Raw genomic sequence first — 13,133 nt, forward strand, 5'->3', positions numbered from 1 at the left:
GGGACGGCGGAGGGGGAGGGGAGCGGAGACGGCTGGGGGAGGGAAGGGGGACGGCGCGGGGGGAGGGGTACGGCGCGGGGCGGGGAGGGGAGCGAGGACGGCGGGGGGAGGGGAGCGGGGGCCGCGCGGGGCCCTGCGACGCGGCCGGGGCGGAACGGAGAGCGCGCGGTCGGCGTCCCGGCCCCGGCGGCCCCCGCTGTCCTCCGGGAGGCCCGAAGACTCAGACTAGTCACGTGTCTGCGGCCGCGGGGTCGTCCTCCCTCCGCGGACTGTCGCCCTCGGGGCGCTGCAGGGTCCGGGATTCCCACCGGCCGCCGCGAGCCCGAGAGCCCCGCAGGCGGGACGGTCCGGGGGCCTCCGACGTCGGGTCCCCGTGCTGGGTCCGGGGCAGCGGCCCACGCTGGCCGCGCCGCATCTGCACAAAAAGTCCCTTTCTCAGCTCGGCGACGCGCGTAGTCCTCGGCCGGCAGTCGGGGCTCGGGCGCTGCTGCTTCCCCGACGCCCGCTTTCCTCCTCGGGCGTGGAGCCTGCGGGCGCAGGTGCTTCCGTGGACGCTTCCGCACGGATAACTGCGCGCCCCGCGCGGGCCCCGGAGGTTTCGGGCGCTGGAGGGAAGTTCCTCCCCGACGAACGGGGCCTGCGGGGGCCGAGGGCTGCCCTGCCCGGCCCGGAGGACAGAGCTGCGCGGAACCGGGGTCGCAGACATTACCGGGCCGGGGGAGGGGATTTTGAAAAGGGTTTTGTAAACGCGCACGAGATTTCTTACTCGGGGAACGCCTTCTTGATAGTCGTAAAATGGAGAGGAGAAAGCGAACACTCCGATGCGCAGCTCTGTGGCCTAAATATCATCTCACAAATTCTAGAGAGCTTCAAGTTGCAGCAAAATCTCGAAACGTAACAAATGCACAATGTCCAAGTGACCTGCAAATCCCGTGCGGCGGCCACCAAGTCCCCAACCGTTTCAACCCCAGGTGTTCAAGGCAGGTTTGCAGCGTGTTTGGGGCCGTCGAGAGCCGCTGTGGTAACAGAAGACAACCTGCCTGGAATCTCTCTAAGCCCAGTAAAGAAGCTAAGACTTTCTGAGACCAGATCTACAAGCCTGTCTCCCCGTGTCGGTGGTCCCCAACACTTACTTTGTGTAAAAACCATTTGCAGAGCTTGTTTCCGAGGTAGAATCCTGGGTATTATCCTCCAAAATTATTTTAGAAATGGGCTGGGCTGGGGTGTAGGAATCTGTCCCCAGCACTCTCAGGGTGCTCCTAAGCCAGATGATGCTGTTGTGCAGAGAAAGGTCGCTCTTTTGTGTAGACACAGCTTGGTGAGAATCAGAAAAATCATTCTTTTCTCCAGGCAGATAACAGCCTATGCCAGTGCCTCCAGCCTGCCTGAGGAGCACAGGCTGAACTAGCTTCCTTCTTTCCTTTGCTGTCGGCTCCCTGCTCAGAACCCGGGCATCCCAGGACATCCCAGTGCCAGTGACTTTGCAGAACACAGTTGGTCGCACCATGGCCTGGGGCTATTTCATTTCTCCTCTGTTACTAACAACTACAAATGCAAACTAGTTCAGCAAACAGTTGTTGGGCAGCCAATGCATGTGGAAGCCTTGTGTTAGATATGGTAGGGACTAAGATGTCTGTAGTTCCTTGATGGCCAGTGGCTCTGCCCATCACTAAGTGACCCCATAGCTATTTTGTTTGGTGCCATCTTTGATCCCACAGGAACAGAGAGTGATGGAAAATTCCACTCAGGGAAAAGAAAAAAAAATGGAGACAGGAGGAACTGAGCTGGGAATCTTTGTGCACACGTTTTGAAGAGAGACTACCAACTCCTTTCATGGAATGGCCTCAATGCTAGGAAATCTTGTAGAATTTGGCTCACATGTTAAACACCCTAATTTCACCAATTGGTCTTAGTTACGACTAACCTCATATCTATGTCCCCTGCCTTGGAACACAAACTCTTGAGAAGAACAGCCCATCATCTTATGGATATTAACCAATAGAATTAATGTATTACTCTATTACATTAATCAATTCAGGTACTAAATTTATTACTTAAACTTTCTTCTTCTTTCTGGTGTTTACTACTAAATTTTGATTTTTTTTCACTTTTTATTTTTTAAAGATTTTATTTGTGTGTTTGTCAGAGAGAGAGAGTGAGCGAGCACAGATAGGCAGAGGCAGAGGGAGAAGCAGGCTCTCCACCGAGCAAAGAGCCCGATGTGGGACTCGGTCCCAGGACGCTGGGATCATGACCTGAGCCGAAGGCAGCCACTTAATCAACTGAGCCACCCAGGTGTCCCGATTTTTTTCACTTTTTTAAAAAAAATTATTTTTAGGTAATCGCTACACCCAATGTGAGGCTGAAACTCACAACCCGGAGATCAAGAGTCCCACGTTTCACTGATTAAGCCAGCCAGACACCCGATTCTTTTCACTTTAATTGAAACATTTTTGTTTCTTGATCTCTCATCTCTTAAAAAAAAAAAAGATTTTATTTATTTGACAGAGATCACAAGTAGGCAGAGAGGCAGGCAGAGAGAGAGGAAGGGAAGCAGGCTCCCTGCTCGATCCCAGGACCCTGAGATCATGACCAGAGCGGAAGGCAGAGGCTTTAACCCACTGAGCCACCCAGGCGCCCCAATGTCTCATCTCTTAAGCTTCAAAGGTAAAAATGTAATGGTAGGTGAGAAGGGTAACATCTCTGTGCATATTTAATTTTGAAACATTCTCGTCTGTTTTCTTCCTTTCATACTGAAAATTAAAAGATTCTCATGATTCATTAGTAAAACCCCCAAATTCCATCTCCTATTTCTGACATTTTACTGGATAGATGAAATAAAATATTTTCAAAGCACAAAAAAATTAGACTAGCACAAGTAAATATGCATATGTATTAATATAAGGAATGAAATTAGTGATCAAGTTAGTAAACATAACACCTGATAAGGGTTTTTTGCTGGAAATAGTAGTTGGTAAGAATTCAAGGCTACAGTCCTTTGAAAAGCATGGCATCTAAAACATGTTTGGCACATACTTGCTGAATTTGACTAAATTTAAAGCAGTTAGTTAAGAAAACAGTCTTTCAGCTGAAAGTAAAGAAATCAAATACTTAAAAAAAGCCCCCAATTTTTCTTCCCCCCAGTGCTAAGATAAGCTTTTAAAGAATTGCTTGATTTCAAAGTACTTACAGTGAAGAACTCGGTTCGGAGCAGGAAGTGATCAGTAGCTTGGGAGAGTATTCACTGAAAGAGCAAGGTATGTGAAAACAGAAGGAAGTGTGTTTCCGTTGGCAGACGTAGTACAGAGGCCAGATTCCGAGGTTTCATTGGCCGCAAGGTGTGCTCCTGATAACTCCGCAGAGGTAGAAGGAACTAGAGGGCATTATGCTAAGTGAAATGAGCAGTCAGAGAAAGACAAATACCGTGAAATGTCACTCCTGCGTGGAATCTAAGAAACAGAACAGGGTTGCTGGAGGGGCGGTGGGTAGAGGGAAGGGTTGGGGTGACGCCCGAAGAGGGCGCGTGATGGAGGGAGGGCTGGGTGGTGCCGCTGCCGACGCACTGAATTCCACCCTGGAACTAACAGGACACTCTGCGTTAACTACACTGAATTCAAATAAAGAATTAGAAAAGAACAGAAAATGGAAATATTTCTTGTTGAAAGAAGCGTTCCCTGTCCAACCTTAAGTACAGTCATGTATCTTTTTTGGGGGAAAGATTTGATTCATTCTGTAGTTTGGCTTTACGGGCCTGGCAGGGCTTACCGGTTTTCCAAACTTCCTCTCTCCCTTGGACACAGTAAGTGACCGATTTGGCGCATATTTCGTGCCGTTTTCCTACGGGGTTTGTAGGCAGTGTTTGCGGGGAAACCGGCCGCCTGGACTCCCGCACTACTCAGACCCTCCGTCTGCCTGTCGGGGTGTCCGCCTGTTCTCTCGCACCCAGAGATGCTGCGCGTCAGACACCGTGTCCAGCACCTGCTGCGCGCACCTGCTGCGCGCACCTGCTGCGCCTCCCGCAGTGCGCGGCGGGAACCACGGCCCCCCGCGGGGCTGGCGGGGAAGCGCGGGCTTGGCGGCTGCGTGGGCGCCGCGGGGCTGCCCCGGACTCTGACCCGTGCACCTGCGGGTCTCCCGCACCCTTTCGCGGTGTGGGCGGACGCGAGCCTCGCCCTGGGGGGAAAAACCCCACTCCGCGTGGGTGAGAAGTTCTTCAAGTTCTTAAATTAGGAACCAGAGATCAAAGACTATGATGCCGGGGTCCTCGGGTGGAGCCCCGCATCGAGCTCCCTGCTCAGCCGGCAGCCTGCTTCTCCCTCTCCCACTCCCCCTGCTTGTGCTCCCTCTCTCGCTGTGTTTCTCTCTGCCAAAGAAATAAATAAAATCTTTTTAAAAAAATTAAGCTCAAATAAAATTAGAGAAGTAAGGCTTACCCTACCCGTCATTAAGGACTCACGGACGGGAGTGTGCGGTCCTGGATGTTAGTTGATACCGCTGAAAGATGTTTGAGATGCTGGCTATCGTCTGACCCCCTGATTTTTTTCCCCCACAGAGATGACATACAGTCTTGACAAAGTTTTGCAAAATCGATAGATTGTTGATTTTGGTGGCATTATAAATTGGTACTCTCTCTTTTAGGAAGCAGTATCGACTGTACAATAGATAACAGAATTTAAAAATATCCTTGGGCCCTGTAATCTCACTAAGAGAGCGTGTTTTCTTAAATTTTGCCCCCATAGGCACTTTGTTTGCCGCGGCCTGGTCCCAGCCCGAATGAATACACTGAAGGGAAGGGTCAAATCAGGTCACATCTGTGTTGGGGAAAAAGAGTGGGGAATGAGTTCAACCACCAGCCGCTGTCTGCGCCGGGCAAGAAAGCAGGAGGACACTCTGCAGACAGAAAATGCGGGCGCAACGCAGTGCAATTCGGAGGATCTATGAGCAAGGTTCACTGTGGGCTGGGAAAGGAAATTAACTCTGTGGGAAGTAAACCTTGAAGGGTGGGATGTGACTTGGTCCTGAGGCAGAGGTGGGCTAGAATGGGCCAAGATGGGACCATCAGGAAAGTCAAGGACCACTTTTCTGACCCAGGTCCTAGACCTCACAGGGATAATGGGATGCACTGAAATAAGCAGGAAAACCGTTCTCTTTACCCAACCCTTGAATGTCTAATAGGCATCTCAAGCTTAACATGTCTTCATTGAAACTTCAGATTCCTGGGTGCTTGGGGGGGCTCAGTTCAGCGACTGCCTTCTTCTCAGGCCATGATCTGGGAGTCCCAGGATCGAGTCCTGCATCCGGCTCCCTGCTCAGTGGGGAGTCTGCTTCTCCCTCAGACCTCCCCACTCTTTCTCTCTCTCTCTCTATCAAATAAATAAATAAAATCTTAAGGAAAAAAAAAGATACTTTGGATTTGCGTCCTCAGAAGATGCTTCTTTCACCCCTACCCCTTAGGAAACTACCAGGGTTTTAGAGATTCTGCAGCAGCAACTGGGGACAAAGACCAACTATGTTTTTTATTATGTCACAGTGCTCTAGCCTGGGAAGAACATGGACATGGGACACCACCCTACCTAACTCTCTCTGGGGTTTATAGACTGTGATGGAGGGAAGGCTTCATACGACTGCTTGGCTTTCACAAATTGTTAAAATCATTGTATCATTGTATTAAAACCTACAATAAAGTTGAGAGAATCATATGGACCCACTGGCTGGCTTCAATAATAATCAACTCATTCCCAGTATTGTTTTATTTATATCCACATCCAGTTACAACTTCTTTCTCCCCTAGATAATTTTGAAGCAAATTCCAGACATCATATTATTTCATCAGTAAGTATTTCAGTATGTATCTCTAAAAGAAACTCTTCAAAAAATCATAAACCAAATGCTATATAGCTAGCTTCCCATTTCTTAGTACCATCAAATACTCAGTGTTCAAATTGTTCTGATTATTTCATAAATTTGCCTTTTACTATTTATTTACTTTTATAAATTTGCTTTTTATTTATTTATTTATTTTTTTTTTTTAAAGATTTTATTTATTTATTTGACAGAGAGAGATCACAAGTAGGCAGACAAGCAGGCAGAGAGAGAGGAGGAAGCAGGCTCCCTGCCAAGCAGAGAGCCCGATGCGGGACTCGATCCCAGGACCCTGAGATCATGACCTGAGCCGAAGGCAGCGGCTTAACCCACTGAGCCACCCAGGCGCCCCTAAATTTGCTTTTTAAAAGTTAGCTCGTATCAAGATCCAAATAAGAGGTCTCCATTGCCACTGGTTGATACGAATATCGAGGCATTTTACATCTGTAGGTACCTCTACCTCTCTTCATTCCCGACTCTCCTTACCCTCCTCCCCACATATGCTTTTGTGAGAGATAAACCTAGTTGTTTGTCTGGGGTGTGTCCTAAGAGTCTAGATTTGGCAGATTATACCCTCATGATGTCATCTAACATAGTCCTCTGTCCCCTGTATTTTCTGTAAAATGGTTGTAGGTCTGGAAGCTTGACCAGATTCAGGTAAAAACTTTTTGGCTAGAACAATTCATAGTATCGCTGTATACTTCCATAACAAGGCGCATGACATTCAGCTGTTTTTCTTGCTCTGATGTTGGTTCATGATCGTTGCCTAGACCCATTCTCTCATTAGAGGGTGCAAAATGGTGGTATTCTAATTTTACCGTTCTCTGGCAGTCTTGAGACGGTGCCTTGGAGACTTTCTAGTCCACGGAGCGTACTTCACTAGGGTCCAGCTGCTGCGCTTTGAAACCCAGTGCTGCCTTGGTACTGGGGCCAGGCCTCCCAGCAGCAGCTCTCCCTACGACAGTGCAGTAGGGCATTAAGGCAGACCCTATTATGGACTCCTTTATAAGCTGACTTTGGCCAACCTTCCTTACACTGCATGTCCCCTTAGAATGCTTTCAGTCAGCTTTCTTTCCCTGTCCTTCGCTCCCAGTGGATTTGCATCGTGGTCCAACAGATGTCCTGGCCTTTTCCTGTTCACTCTCTACTTCTTTTCACATAATCACTTCCCCTAAGAAAACGCCTTGCACGTCTCATCCAGTTTTGGCATCTGCTTCTCAGGGGACAAGGACTGACACATATTCCTTCTTCACTTATTAGTTGGAAATCTTCTAAAAGGAGAAAATTCTCCTCATCAACTATTTGTTTACCTTAAGGTATAATTCCTATAAAAGAGCAAATATATTATTTATTTCCTTTATTTCACAGCTTGCAAAATGATGTGCTACTGCCTAGAACTTTTACAAGTATCCAGTGGGTTAAAATGTGTATCATTATGAACCAAGAAACACATTTGGTATGTTTCAATCCGTTGCAGATATTATTATGAATTTTAAAATAATCTCTACACCCAACGTGGGGCTTGGACTCACAACCTCAGGGTCAAGGTCACTTGCTCCACCAACTGAGCCAGGCAGGTGCCTCTATTGCACATGTTCTTATTGATGCTCAAGTTGGTTTTTGAGGGAGGCCTGGGTGGCTCAGTTCGTTGAGCAGCTGCCTTCGGCTCAGCGACCTGGGATCGAGTCCCACATCAGGCTCCTTGTTCCGTAGGGAGCCCGCTTCTCCCTCTACCACTCTGTCTGCCTGTGCGCTTGAGCTCTCTCTCTCTCTGACAAATAAATAAATAAATAAAATCTTAAAAAAAAAAGTTGGATTTTGAGCTTTCTTTATGACAGGATGTTCCCAGATTATCTTACGTATTTTCTGAGAAAGATATTTTCTCAGATCTGGAGTAGACCATTTCTCCAAGGAGTCCTGGCTCAAGAAAGTGTACTGGGAGGTTAACATCTGGGAGAAGAAAAGAGGAAGAAGAACTGGGCAGAGGAAGGACCAGACCACCACCTGACAGAATCTGTCTATCAGCGGACCACATTCTTCACAGCTGGGCAGCCAGTCCTTTCTTGAAGGGAATGGAGGTGGGACATTGCGATGCCAACGAAAGCAGTGCCTCAGGCTTAGCCAATCGAAGGGCTCTATATCCTTGGAAATAATGATCGGACAAAAGATTGGCCTATGCCCCAAGTAGAGCCAACTCATATTCTTTCTGAAGGTTGTTGTAAACAAGCTGGAAATAAAAGCTCTGTCTTTTCTGCTGGAATTGTTCAACTGGAATGAGAGCCTAGCATTGCCAGCAGCTGTCCTCCTATGTGAATTGTAAGTCAAAATTTTAAAGATTTTATTTATTTGTTTTTGAGAGAGAGAGACAGAGAGAGAGAAACAGAGAGAGAATGAGTTGGGGGAGGGGCAGAGGGAAAACTGAGCACAGAACCCAATGCAGGACTCAATGCCTGGACCCTGGGATTATGACCTGAACTGAAGGCATATGCCTAACGACAGCCACCCAAACAGTATATATGTCAACATTTTGAAAGCTGTGAGTTGGAAATCCTTTTCTTTCCATGTTTAAATTTATTTATTTATTTACATTTATTTTTAAATTAAAAAAAAAATCTCTACACCCAATGTGGGGCTCAAATTTACAACTCCAAGATCAAGAGTTGCATGCTCTGTCAACTGAGCCAGCCAGGAGCCCCTCATCTCTTCTTTTCCTGTATTACAAGAAAGTTAACAGATGGAGCTAAACTCTTTGTTCAACACATTTTTCTGATCAGTATCTGGAAAAACGAGAGCTATCATTCATATCAAATAGAGGGCCAGTTGCTTGTAAAATTAATATTCCTGTGAAATTGTTAATATTCTTCTAAATAGGAAGTTGGCCATTACATAAGTATTTTCATAGAAAAAGTAAATATTTCCAGATGTGAATGAGGACAAAACATTCATATTCATTGATAGGTTTTTATCAAGTCTTGTGTAAATGAATGTTAATTTTGTTTGCTTATACTCTGGGGCCCTTGCTGTAAATGTTGTTGGAAATCATGGCATTTCTCCAGATGAAGTAACATACTAAAAGAACTGATGGCAAAGCTCATTTTGGCTTATGTCCCTTGTGTTTTAGTTGAGGCATGCAAACTACATACAAATCATAAAGCTTACGGGAAATGGAAGGCTGAAGAGTCTACACCCTCTGAATGTCAAGGAACCAGCGTTAACAATAAGCAGAGTGCAGAGAAGACAAGTTCTCTAGTGATTTCCCTGACCAAACATTCTCCCAGTGGGAAGGAACATGAAATGAACAAAGACCAAATGGTTCATTTGTTAAAGGAGAAGACAAGTATCATAAACTAGTGTCTGCGGAAATATATTTCTGTGGTGGGAGCCTCTTTGACTTGAGGCTTATGCCAGCAACTAAAATCAACTTATGTCTGGTGGAAATACAGTCCCAGAAGGTTATAACCCAGAAGAAGGTTTTACAATGAAGAGTTGGTATTGTGGAAAGGTTGTGAGATTTGTTTCCCTCAAAAAGCCATATCTTTACTGTGGGGCTCCTCCTGCAGACTCCTGTTCTGTATCTGGATAAAGGACTCTCCATTGCTTGGGGGCACAGGCTCCATACTGAGTAGCTATGGACTTGTAAATAAGGCCAGCTTTCTTAGGCTACAGGTAACGGAAGGAACCCTCTTACCTGCCCCTCATCCCCAAATATAACAAAGCAAAATAGAAAAGAAAGAAGAACCTGAGGGTAGGGATATAAATAGTCCTTAGAAATAGCCAGAACCAAGGAACTGAACAAGGTTGAGATCTCTTTCTATTTGTCATTTTTGTTCTTTTTTATGCAAGCTGGTCTTTTCTGAAATAGTGAGTGGTCACAAGGCTCTGGGTAGACAGAAATCGTATGAAACAGATGGAATTCCTTGGGGCGCTGGGGGAGCAGTCGGTCAAGTGGCCGCCTCTTGATTTCAGCTCAGGTCATGATCTCAGGGTGTGAGACTGGGCGCGGCACTGGGCTCTGCACTCTGCACAGATTCTGCTTGGGATTCTCTCTCGCTCTCCTTCTGCCCTCCTGTATGTGCTCTCTCTCTCTCTCTCTCTCCCTCTCTTTAAAAACAGATAAATACATCTTTAAAAAAAAAGTGGGATTCCTCAATGAAGGCTGGAGCAGAAACTGTGAAGATTGCAACAGTGGCGGCTCAGGATTATCTGGCACTTGGGAGAAGCAAGGGGAAGAAGGCACCGGTGCTCCAGTGTGTCTCTTGCTCCCTGGGTAATGGCTTGGTAGGAACCTAGGATCTTAGCTGTGTCTTTCTGGGTTCATGGGAATCACAATATTCTAAGAGCATTTAGCTCAGCTCTCTTATTGTGCCCACAGACCCTTAAGAGATCTTCAACTTCTTCCCCAATATTAAGAAGGCCTCCTGATTCCTCTCAGCCTGCTCCCCATTCCAATAGGAAAGAAAACTAAGGTGTATGTGAGAAATTGTAGCTATGGTGGAAGCTTATAGAGGCATTAGAAAACTAATGAACATGTGAAACTCTCAATCTGGGGAGAGGGGAAGAATATTTGATTAAAACATCCTCAACCAAGGCTTGAGGACTCCCTAGGAAGGTGAGTCATTTGTACTCCTTCAATCTTGAACAGGCTCCACATTCAGCACGGGGACCAACATGGGGCTCAGTCTCCTGACCCTGAAGTCACGACCTGAGCCAAAATTAAAAGTCAGATGTTGACTAACTGAGCCACCCAGGTGCCCCTATTTTGTGTATCTTTTAACTAACTATTATAGTTATAGTTATTTTTACTATCTTTTTCTTTTAACCTTTATGAAGTGATTAATCTGCTTCCTTTAATACATATTTACCTTTACGAGTAAGAGTTATACTTTCATATTTTTTTCTGATTACTAATCTCTACCCTTGCTTTTCGGGTTGAAGAAGTCCCTTAATATTTCTTGTAAGGCTAGTTGAGTGTTGTATAGCTCCTTTCTTTTTTTTTTTTTTTTTTTAAAGATTTTTATTTATTTATCTGAGAGAGAGGCAGTGAGAGAGAGCATGAGCGAGGAGAAGGTCAGAGGGAGAAGCAGACTCCCCGTGGAGCTGGGAGCCTGATGCGGGACTCGATCCCAGGACTCCGGGATCATGACCTGAGCCGAAGGCAGTCGTCAAACCAACTGAGCCACCCAGGCGTCCCTGTATAGCTCCTTTATTTTTATTTTTTTAAGGTTTATTTATTTAATTATTTGTCAGATAAAGAGAGAGAGAGAGAGAGTGAAAGTAGGGGGAACAGCAGGCAGAGGGAGAAGCAGGCTCCTTGTTGAGCCCGATGTGAAACTTGATCTCAGGAGTTTGGGAACATGACCTGAGCTGAAGGCAGACACTTACCTGACTGAGCCACCCTGGAAACCCTGGGGGAACTCCATTATCTTTCATTTGTCTTGAAAGCTCTTTATCTCTCCTACAAATCTGAAGGATAACCTTGCTAGGTAGAATATTCTTGATTGGAAATTTTTTCATTTCAGCACTTTGAATAGATCATCTATTTCCTTCTGGCCCACAAGGTTTTGGTTGGGAAATCTGGTAACCTTATGGGGTTTCCCTTGTATCTAACAAGTTTTTTCCCCCTTGCTGCTTTTAAGATTCTCTCTTTATCTTTAACTTTCAACATTTTAACTATAGTGTGTCTTGCTGTGGGTCTCTTTGGACTTTGTGGGTTTCCTGGATCTGGAGGTCTGTTTCCTTTCTTAGGTTGGGGATGTTTTCAGCCATTATTTCTTCAAATACATTTTCTGCCCCTTCCTTTCTCTCCTCTCCTTCTGAAATCTCTATAATGAAAATGTGATTCTGCTTGATATTGTCCTATAAGTCCCTTAAACGATCTTCACTTTTGTTGTTGTTGTTTTTGCTCTAATGGGTGAGTTCCATTACCCTGTCTTCTGGCTTACTGATTCTATCTCCTGCTTCATTTAGCCTGCTGTTGAACTTCTATACTGTACTTTTCAGTTTGGCTATGGTATTCTTCAGTTCTGTGACTTCTGTTTGATACCTTCTTATATTTTCTATCTCTTTATTGAAATTCTTGCTGTGTTCATCCATTCTTCTCCTGCATTTGGTGAACATGCTTTGAATGCTTTATCAGGTAATTCATTATTTCTCTTTCATTAAGTTTTTTCCCCTGGGATTTTATTTCATTTGGAACATATTTTTTTTCTTCCTTATTTTGCTTGACTCTCATGTTGCTTCTGTGTAGTAGGCAAAACAGCTCTTTCTTCTAGTCTTGCAGGAGTGGTCGTATGTAGGAGATAAACCAGTTTAACCTTGCCCTCCCTCTTAGATGTCTCTTAATCTTTTGCGATTGCCTAAGCAATCTGATTTATTCTCGATAAATTCCAGTTGTTGAGAATGTGCTGAAACCTGTGAGTGTTTCAGAGGAAAGCATCTCAGTCAGCACCTAGTTTTAGGCTGATTGGAAGCTAGAGCCTTAAAGTATGCAAATATATATAGCTGTGACACTATGATTGTAGACCATGCTGGTTTCCCGAACAAATGATCTAGAAGTGTCCCCTTAGTGACAACTGCAGAATTTGGGGCTCCAGAAAAGTAAGCTCCTTTCTGGGAGAAGCTATAGTAAAGCCAGGTGAGTGCTCCAAAATGGCATTCCCTTGGCCTGTTCTCCCTGAGAGCACTTCTGTAGTGACTCAACATATGGTAAACCTGAAGCCTTCCCCTCTGCTAAGGCTCCAGCTCAAGTAGATTTTTTTTTTTTAACCAAAAGTCTAGGGGTGTATATCAGTCTTGTCGATTCTTCAGAAATGTATTACTACTACTACTACTGCTGCTACTACTATTTTGTCTAAAAAGTATAGAATCTGTCTGCTATTGGCCAGTTCTTTGAATCTCACATTTTTAAGAACTCCTGTATATATAAAATTTTGTTTTTCTTCTGTTAACCTATGTCAATTTAATTATTAGTCTAGCCAAGAAGGGAAAAGTTTCCTCTCACCCCTAAACTAATTCATTATTGTATAGTTTTCTTGATTGTGTCTCTCAGAATTTTGACTTATGTACTCTTGAAGGCTAGAAACATTTAAAAAATAGCTATCCTTTAACTGCCAGAAATTTGTATATTTTTCACTCAGTGAAAATTACAAATTTGTAGGAAACATTCTTCTTTTGTTCTGGGAGAAACAATTTTGTTTTCAGTTTTAGAAAGAAGAGGTTGTTTCTCAATTTGAACTAATCATCATGTGTTTTAAAAGCCTATCTTTAACATG

The 13,133-nt window shown here is 45.0% G+C and overlaps 1 protein-coding gene across 1 annotated transcript in view; it reads right to left on the reverse strand.

Annotated features, from left to right (window-relative positions):
- PLAC8 (placenta associated 8) overlaps positions 1-3,437 on the reverse strand; it is a 24,567-nt gene extending 21,130 nt beyond the window's left edge. Inside the window, exon 1 of the mRNA XM_059386331.1 lies at positions 3,191-3,437. The gene's annotated coding sequence lies outside the window, so the exon portion shown is untranslated. The remainder of the gene's footprint in view (positions 1-3,190) is intronic.
- Positions 3,438-13,133: the final 9,696 nt, after the last annotated feature.

This window comes from Mustela nigripes, chromosome 1, assembly GCF_022355385.1.
Source record: "Mustela nigripes isolate SB6536 chromosome 1, MUSNIG.SB6536, whole genome shotgun sequence".
Lineage (NCBI taxonomy): Eukaryota > Metazoa > Chordata > Mammalia > Carnivora > Mustelidae > Mustela > Mustela nigripes.